We start from the raw sequence: 9,154 nt of genomic DNA, 5'->3' as shown, positions 1-9,154 counted from the left end.
TTTTTAAATTTTTTTTATTATTATATTATGTTAATCACCATACAGTACATCCCCGGATTCCGATGTAAAGTTCGATGCTTCATTAGTTGCGTATAACACCCAGTGCACCATGCAATACGTGCCCTCCTTACTACCCATCACCAGTCTATCCCATTCCCCCACCCCCTCCCCTCTGAAGTCTTCAGTTTGTTTCTCATAGTCCATAGTCTCTCATGTTTCATTCCCCCTTCTGATTACCCCCCTTTTCTTTATCCCTTTCTTCCCCTACCGATCCTCCTAGTTCTTATGTTCCATAGATGAGAGAAATCATATGATAATTGTCTTTCTCTGCTTGACTTATTTCACTTAGCATTATCTCCTCCAGTGCCGTCCATGTTGCAGCAAATGTTGAGAATTCGTTCTTTCTGATAGCTGAGTAATATTCCATTGTATATATGGACCACATCTTCTTAATCCACTCATCTTTTGAAGGGCATCTCAGCTCCTTCCACAATTTAGTTATTGTGGGCAGTGCTGCTATGAACATTGGGGTGCATATGGCCCTTCTCTTCACTACATCTGTATCTTTGGGGTAAANTAAACACCCAGTAGTGCAATGGCTGGGTCATAGGGTAGTTCAATTTTTAACTTTTTAAGGGACCTCCACACTGTTTTCCAGAGTGGCTGTACCAACTTGCATTCCCACCAACAATGTAGGAGGGATCCCCTTTCTCCACATCCTCTCCAACAATTGTTGTTTCTTGCCTTGTCTATCTTTGCCATTCTAACTGGCGTAAGGTGGTATCTCAGTGTGGTTTTGATTTGAATTTCCCTGATGGCTAATGATTTTGAACATTTTTTCATGTGTCTGTTAGCCATTTGTATGTCTTCATTGGAAAAGTGTCTGTTCATATCTTCTGCCCATTTTATGATTTGTTTATTTGTTTCTTGTGTATTGAGTTTGTTTATTATATATATCACAAACACTCCCTCCCTCTGATATTTATATTTAATTCTATTTTTGATGTCTTTTGCACTAGAGATTTTGAAATTTTTGTGTAGACATATCTACTTGTTTTTTGTACCATGCTTGGGAAATTTTCTTATCCCAAGTATATATAAATATACTCATATATTTTATTCTAGCATTTCATAGTTTTATTCATTTCAATGTTTAGTTCTTTAATCTCTCTGTAATTTATTTCTGTGTAGGTATGACAACACTTCTAAGAACTCTTTATTTAAAAACGTTTGCATTTCAAGTCTATAAGTGAGACGGGTGCTGTAGGAAGATAAGCCATGTTTATCCATGGTACCCTCAGAGTATGCTTTCATAGGGTGCATGTGAAGCGCCAAGGGGCCAATGTAAACTGCCAAACAGTTCCTCGACAGCCCTTCAAGATCTGTCTCTAGGCTTTTCCAATTCCTTCCTAACCTGCTGCCTCCTTCAGAAAGCTTTCCCAGATTCCTCAGTTTGCTTTTTGCCTTTAATGTCTCAGAGCACTTTATTAAGGCATGCCTCCTATTCTGCCTTGTCATTTTGCTTTGTTATTATTTTTTAGGAAGCTTTTCCATCTAACCAGCCAGCCACCTTGGGGGGGGCAGTTTCTGTGTGCCCCAGTTCATTGCTCCTGTATACGATAGAAGTTCAAAAATATTTCTCCAAGTGAATGAGAATGTGCTGCTGCCATTCTCAGAGTCTGGGTAGGCAGGGTGGGGGGGGTGCTTGAGAAGTTGGCAGAGCATCTATGTTTGTGTTTTGGGGAGAATGGGGAGCTGGATCCTTTTGCTCTTCCTTTGAGGGAAAGAGGGGCTGAGAATGGGGCAGGGAAAGAGCTTTCTAGCTGGTTTTGCCACTGAACATCAGCATGGCTTTGGGCAGCCCTTCCCTGTTTCAGTTTCTTCTTCCAAAAAAGGAACAGGACTTTAGAGATGGCAAATACAAACGCTATGAGAGCTGGAACTGTGACTCTTTTTGCTCCACACTGTCTCCCCAGCCCCTTGCATAGCACTTGACGCTCACTAATCATTTGCAGGATAAATTAATAAATGAAGGAAGGAATGGTGAGATGTTCCCCTTGTGCCTTCATGCCCTGTCCCATGACCCTGCCAGGCATTGCTAGTCAATTAGGTTCCTCTCAATTTGGATGTGGCTTTTTTTTTTTTTTTTTTTTTTTGTATGGCTGCAACAGACACTGGTAATCAGTTGGTGGTGTGTCAGAGGGGAAACCTGTGTGCCAGCTCTGGGTTAGGAGTCTTGGAATTCCTTTGGGGCCCTACCTGGGAGGCAGTGGGTGGTTTTGTGTGTTCCGGTCCCCACTCTCCCAAAGGGCAGAGGTGTGGGTTGTGCATACGCTGTCCCAGCACCACTGCAGGTGGATGCTTCTCATCCCACCAGGGACCTGCTTTTCTTTATGGGGTTGGATTTCTCATAAAATCAACTCACTGCAAGGGGCCCCTGGCCTGGGTTTTTTGTAAGGAAATGGGAACAATTAATGGGCTTATCTGTTGAAAAGTAATGCTGCTAATGATTTATTAATTATCATGAAGCTTATCTTTCTGCTTCTTATTAATCAAAGATGTCCTAGAGCTCTGGGACTTCCCATGAGGGGAGCAGACCCAGACACAGCCTTGGGGAAGGGTGTGGGCTGGAGCGTCCCTTGATCCTGCTCTGGACCACTCCATCCTGGGTGTTAAGCCCTGTCAGACTGTAGGCAAGGATTTCTGAGAGGGGACTGGAGAAGGGCATCATGCTGGGTTGAGCACCTGCTCTGTGTCAGCCATTGTGCAGAGTACTTTATACCCATATCCTCTTTCCAGACCTGCAAGGAAGGAATTACTGTTCTCATTTCTTTAGAGGAGAAACTGAGGCCAAGAGATGTTAAGGAGGTTGCCCAACTTACACCGTTAGAAATAGTGGGGCTGGGATTTTTTTTTTAAGATTTTATTTATTTATTTGACAGAGAGAGAGACAGCCAGCGAGAGAGGGAACACAAGCAGGGGGAGTGGGGGAGGAAGAAGAAGGCTCATAGCGGAGGAGCCTGATGTGGGGCTCGATCCCATAACGCCAGGATCACGCCCTGAGCCGAAGGCAGACGCTTAACTGCTGTGCCACCCAGGTGCCCCTGGGGCTGGGATTTGAACCCAGGTATGTCTGACCTCAGAGTTGATGCCTTTCAACTGCGAAGGTCCAAATGAGACTAGAATGAGTTTAAGGCAATACCCTGGGCAGTGCTGAGCTAAGGGCTAAGCTCTACACTGTGTGTTTGGGGGCCACAAGGTGTGGGGCATGGCTCTTTCCTTGGGCCTCAAAGCTTTTGCTATGCCATGAGTGAGGCAAGATTCATACCCTGAAACCAGATAGGGACCCCTGGGCTCAGGGCACACCTGCATGGATGACCACTCTTCCCAAGGTGCAGTCTTGCTCCTAGGTCAATGTTGATGGCAGTGCTTCATGGGGACAGGGATATGTTGGGGGATCTTTCAGGTTGGGTAAGATTGAATAGATAGGACGTTATGGGGGAGAGCATTGAGGCAAGGGAAACAGCTTGACAAGGTGACAAGGGTCAGAAATGACCATGTTTACTGAGTGGAATAGCAAAGAGGAGCCAGACTATGTGTACGGGAGGAAGGGGAGAGTCTGGGGGAGGCAGCCATGGAAGGATGGGAGGAAGGACCAAATTGAGGCTCTGGTGCTGGTGGCTCTTGCTTTCTGATCCTAGAGAAGCCAACTTCAGATATCTTAAGTGGCCAAATGCTAATGTGTGTGTGTGGGTGCATGAGTGAATATGAATGTTTATGTGTGTGTCTATGTGTGAGAGCATGTGTTCACATGCAACGCTCTATGCAAGCATTTGAATAACTGTTGGTGGGAATGTTTTATGTGTTCTTGTGAGAGCATGCAAAACTTGTGTATTCTTACATGAATGTGCAATGGTGTGAGTGTGTTTGGGTGTGAAAATTCGTGTTAGAACAACAGAGGACTCTATGAGTGTATATGAGAGTGTGTAAGTGGATATGTTAGTGTGTCTGTCAGTCTTTGTTCTTGTGCCCGTGTTGTGTGTGGCTTTGGGCAATGTGAGTTCTTGCCAGATGTGACAGAAGGGCAAGTGGAGCTGTGGGTGGGCAGGGAGGAAGGGGAAAGGGTTCTGCAGGACCCTGGGGAGAGTAGCTGAGGTGCTGTCCTGGATCTGGAGCCAGAACAGGGCCAGTCAGCCAGGGAAAGCCTTCAGGTGAGCCCCCTTTTCTGCCTGTGAACTGGGAGACTCTGCAGCCTTGACCTTTTAAGGTGATTGGTAGACATCCTAGGGAATGCCAGGGAAGGGAGAGAAGCCATCCTAGGAGCTCAGTGCCACCATCTTTGGGCTGTGACCCAAAACCAGCTCCGTCTCCCTCCTTGCCGGCCCTGATAGCTGTGAGGTTGCCCCCTCCCTGCTCCTGATGTGGTGTGAGCCACCAGATGGTCTTTGTGGCAGAGGGGAGCTAGCTGGTGGTGATGTGACAGGAGACCCATGGGGTCTGGGTGCCAGGGCCCCTGCACAGCGAGGGCAGCCATGCAACTTCAGTTGAGTGGTGTTCTCAACAGCTCACCTCACTCCACCTGTGCTGGGTGAAGGTCCTTGGCTCGTGATCTACTCTGACAGTAAATTTCTGCCCACGCAGAGGTCAGCTGGGCCAAAGACGCACACAGCTGAATCTTGCTTTCTCAAGAACACCACTTTCCATAATGCCCAGCCATCCAAAACATTTCCTAGGACAATAATCCCCTTTTATTCAGCAGAGTGCTTAAAAACTTCATGAGAGTTCATCTTGTAGAGAAATAGAAGATGGGTTTGGAGAGACCTTGGGAGGAGGAACATGGGGCTCCTACTCATGGTCCTGGGCAGGCCTGCTCTATAAGGGGCCCTCTGGGTGTCTTGTATTTTCTTATCCAATCTGTCTTCCCTGCTGCCTGTGGGGCTGGCCACTTCACCTCCTGCATCCTACTCTCAGCTGGCCTTATTGACTTAGGATCTGGGTCAGCTCCTGTTGGAATGGGGTGTCCTGCATGGAGTGGTCCCGTGTCCACCACAGCTCCCATCCCAGGTCAGGTCCGCTTCCTTGAGATACTATGTCTTGTGGAGCTCCACACACTGCCCTGCTCCCGGCCTGGAGGTGGGAGTGAGAAGGGTTGCTGCCCTGCCTGCGTCCGGGTGGGCCTGGCTCTCTTCAAGCAGTCGGGCTCCAGCTGCAAACTCCCAAACACATACTTTGGGAGGTCAGCCTGGCCTGCGGCTGGGGCATTCCATTATTTTGGTGACATATCTTTGAACATGCTGCAATTCCTGCACTCCCAGCTTAGGCCCCAGTCCCAGCCGCAGAGCTGTCTAGATACCAGAGGAGCACTGGCGGCGTGCTTAGCCCCAGAGCAAGTCCAAGGCAGAAACAGGAGGTGCTGATGCAGGGGACTGTGCCCAGAAGCCCCTAGGACCTGCATTTGGCTTAAGCACTGCCTTCAGCTCTTCTTTTCAGTTTCAGATTTTCTGGGGAGCAACATATGAGATTCTTAATACCTGAACATGGGAGACATTTTCTATCATTTCCTCCAAGAGTGGGAAGATGGGGGAGCCCTAGAAAGGGAGAAACTGCTATTGGCCCGCTCTTTGGTTTTTGAGTTTTCCTTGATCCATCCCTATCTCTACTTCTGATTCCAATATCCCTATCTGTAAAAAGTCCTTTCCAGACAGTCTACTGTGAAGTATTGAAAATGGCACCCCAGACATGGTGGCGAGGGAAAAGGATCCTGGGTAAGCAGAGATAAGTCTGCTTTTTTTTTTTTATTTAAGATTTTTTATTTATTTATTCGACAGAGATAGAGACAGCCAGCGAGAGAGGGAACACAAGCAGGGGGAGTGGGAGAGGAAGAAGCAGGCTCATAGGGGAGGGAGCCTGATGTGGGGCTTGATCCCATAACGCCGGGATCACGCCCTGAGCGGAAGGCAGACGCTTAACCGCTGTGCCACCCAGGCGTCCCAAGATAAGTCTGCTTTTTAACCCTGCCTGGCGAGTATTGCTAGGTGACAATCAACAAGGTCCTTAATCTCTCTGAGTCCCAGTTCCTGAGGCTACCACATCACGTTACCAAGCCCCTCTCCTGTCTGTGCCTTGGAGCCTTTATATACCATCTGTATGCACTCATGGGCATAGGGCATTTTTATCTGTGATTGGGAACCCTGCTGCCTGCTGGGCTGGAGGAAAAGTGTGCTATCTGATGAGTGTGCAAATTGCTAATGTGAGAATGATGGTGAGTACCAGTCCCAGTCATGAGCCCCTGGCCAGACTGGCTGCTCCCACATCCATGGGAACTACAGAGTTGGTCCTGCACCAACTCCTTCCCAAACAACCCATCATTTATTATATAATAAAAGGGTTGGTATTCTGGAGGTGACTCACTACAATGGAGATTGTTGCTTTCTTCTTTTGAGCAAAGGGAATTCATTTATTAAACACTTGCTGTGCACTGGGTGCTACACGTGCTCATTTCGTCCTCATCACTGCACAGGTATTTGTATTTTTATTTTACAGGTGAGGAAATTGAGGCTCAGAGATGTTGAATAATATTTCTGGCATTAGCCAGGCATTGGCTAGAATAGGATTTGAACCCATGTCTGTCTCACTTTCCCTCATTGCTTCTTTGGGACTATCTGATACCTATAAAGCAGTCAGTTGAGAAGAGAGAGAAAGTTTGTCTTCTCCCGTGGTGGCTTTGCCTTCTCTGTCGGGCTTTACGAACATGCATTGCAGCACCGCTTCTTCCTCAGCACATTGGATCTCAGCCTTCCCCTGAGGGGCCCCTGATGTGGGAGAAGGGTGTTGGTCAATTTCTTCCCATGATGGAATTGGATGTCACTCCTGCCTAGAGGGGTAGCATTTTTGAAAAGGTTTTATTTAAATTCCAGTTAGTTAACATACAGTGTTATATTAGATTCAGGCGTACAATATAGTGATTCAGCACTTCCATACATCTCCCAGGGCTCATAAGGACAAGTACACCTCTGAATCCCCATCACCTATTTCACCCATCCCCCCACCCACCTCCCTTCTGGTAACCATCAGTTTGTTCTCCATAGTTAAGAGTCTGTTTCTTGGTTTCTCTCTCTTCCCCCTCTTATTGTTTCTTAAGATCCACATGAGTGAAATCATACAGTGTTTGTTTTTCTCTGACTTATTTTGCTTATCATATTACTCTCTAGATCATCCATGTCATTGCAAATGGTAAGATTGCATTCTTGTCTATGGCTGAGTAATATTCTATTGCACACATACACCATCTTCTTTATCCATTCATTAGTTGATGGACAGTTGGGCTGTTTCCATAATTTGGCTATTGTAGATAATGCTGCTATTAATATTGAGGTGCATGTATCCTTTTGAATTAGTATTTTTATATTCTTTGGGTAAATACCTAGTAGTGCAATTGCTGAATCATAAGGTAGTTCTATTTTTAAGTGTTTGGGGAACTCCGTACTGCCTTCCACTGTGGCTGCACCAATTTGCGTTCCCACCAGTAGGATTCGTTTTTTTCTCCACATCCTCACCAATACTTGTTTCTTGTGTTGGTTTAAGTCATTCTGATAGGTGTGAGGTGATATCTCATTGCAGTTTTGGTTTGCATTTCCTTAATGATAAATGGTGTTGAGCATCTTTTCGTGTGTCTGTTGGCCATCTGTCTGTCTTCTTTGGAGAGATGTCTGTTTATGTCTTCTGCCCATTTTTAAATTGGATTATTTATTTTTTGGATGTTGAGTCATATAAGGTCTTTATATATTTTGGATACTTACCATTTATCAGGTATGTCATTTGCAAATATCTTCTCCCATTTTGTAGGTTGTCTTTTAGTTTTGTTGATTGTTTCCTTTGCTGTGTAGTAGCTTTTTATTTTGATGTAGTCCCAATAGTTTATTTTTGCTTTTGTTTCCCTTGCCTCAGGAGACGAATCTAGAAAGAAGTTGCCATGGCCAATTTCAAAGAAGTTACTGCCTGTGCTCTTTTCTAGGATTTTGTATGGTTTCAGGTCTCACATTTCGGTCTTTATTTTTTTTAATAAAAATTTTTTATTATGTTATGTTAGTCACCATACATTACATCCCCGGGTTCAATGTAAAGTTCGATGCTTCATTAGTTGCGTATGACACCCAGTGCACCATGCAATACGTGCCCTCCTTACTACCCATCACGAGCCTATCCATCCCCCACCCCCCTCCCCTCTGAAGCCTTCAGTTTGTTTCCCAGAGTCCATAGTCTCTTATGGTTCACATTTAGGTCTTTAATCCATTTTAAGTTTGTTTTTGTGTGTGGTGTAAGAAAGTGGCCCAGTTTCATTCTTTTGCATGTTGCTGTCCAGTTTTCCCAACACCATTTGTTGAAGAGACAGTCTTTTTCCCATTGTATATTCTTGCCTCCTTTGCCAAAGATTAATTTACTATATAATTGTAGGTTTATTTCTGGGTTTTCTGTTCTGTTCCATTGATCTATGTGTCTGTTTTTGTGCCAGTACCATACTGTTTTGATACTGTTTTGGTGCTTTGTAATATAACTTGAAAGTCTGGAATTGTGATGCCTCCAGCATTGTTTTTCTTTTCTTTTCTTTTTTTTTTTTTGAGTTGTTGGATCAAGCTTTATTTAAACTCCAGGATTTTAAGTTATATGAGTCTCCTCTGCACATTCCCTTTATTATATAAATTACTTTGAGTTGGTTTTTATTTTTTTAATAATAATATTTTTTATTATGTTGTGTTAGTCACCATACAGTACATCCCCAGTTTTTTATGTAAAGTTCCATGATTCATTACTTGCGTATAATACCCAGTGCACCATGCAATAACGTGCCCTCCTTAATACCCATCACCAGCCTATCCCATTCCCCCACCCCCCTCCCCTCTGAAGCCCTCAGTTTGTTTTTCTTTTTCAAGATTGCTTTGGCTGTTTGGGGTCTTTTGTGGTGCCATACAAATTTTAGGATTATTCGTTCTAGCTCTGTGAAAAATGCTGGTGGTATTTTGATAGGGATTGCATTAAATGTGTAGATTGCACTGGGTAGAATAGACATTATAACAATATTTGTTCTTCTAATCCCTGAGTATGGGATGTCTTTCCATTTCCTGTGTCATCTTCAATTTCTTTCATCAGTGTTTTA

This window comes from Ailuropoda melanoleuca, chromosome 6 (assembly GCF_002007445.2).
Source record: "Ailuropoda melanoleuca isolate Jingjing chromosome 6, ASM200744v2, whole genome shotgun sequence".
Classification (NCBI taxonomy): domain Eukaryota; kingdom Metazoa; phylum Chordata; class Mammalia; order Carnivora; family Ursidae; genus Ailuropoda; species Ailuropoda melanoleuca.
This window is presented reverse-complemented; position numbering follows the sequence as displayed.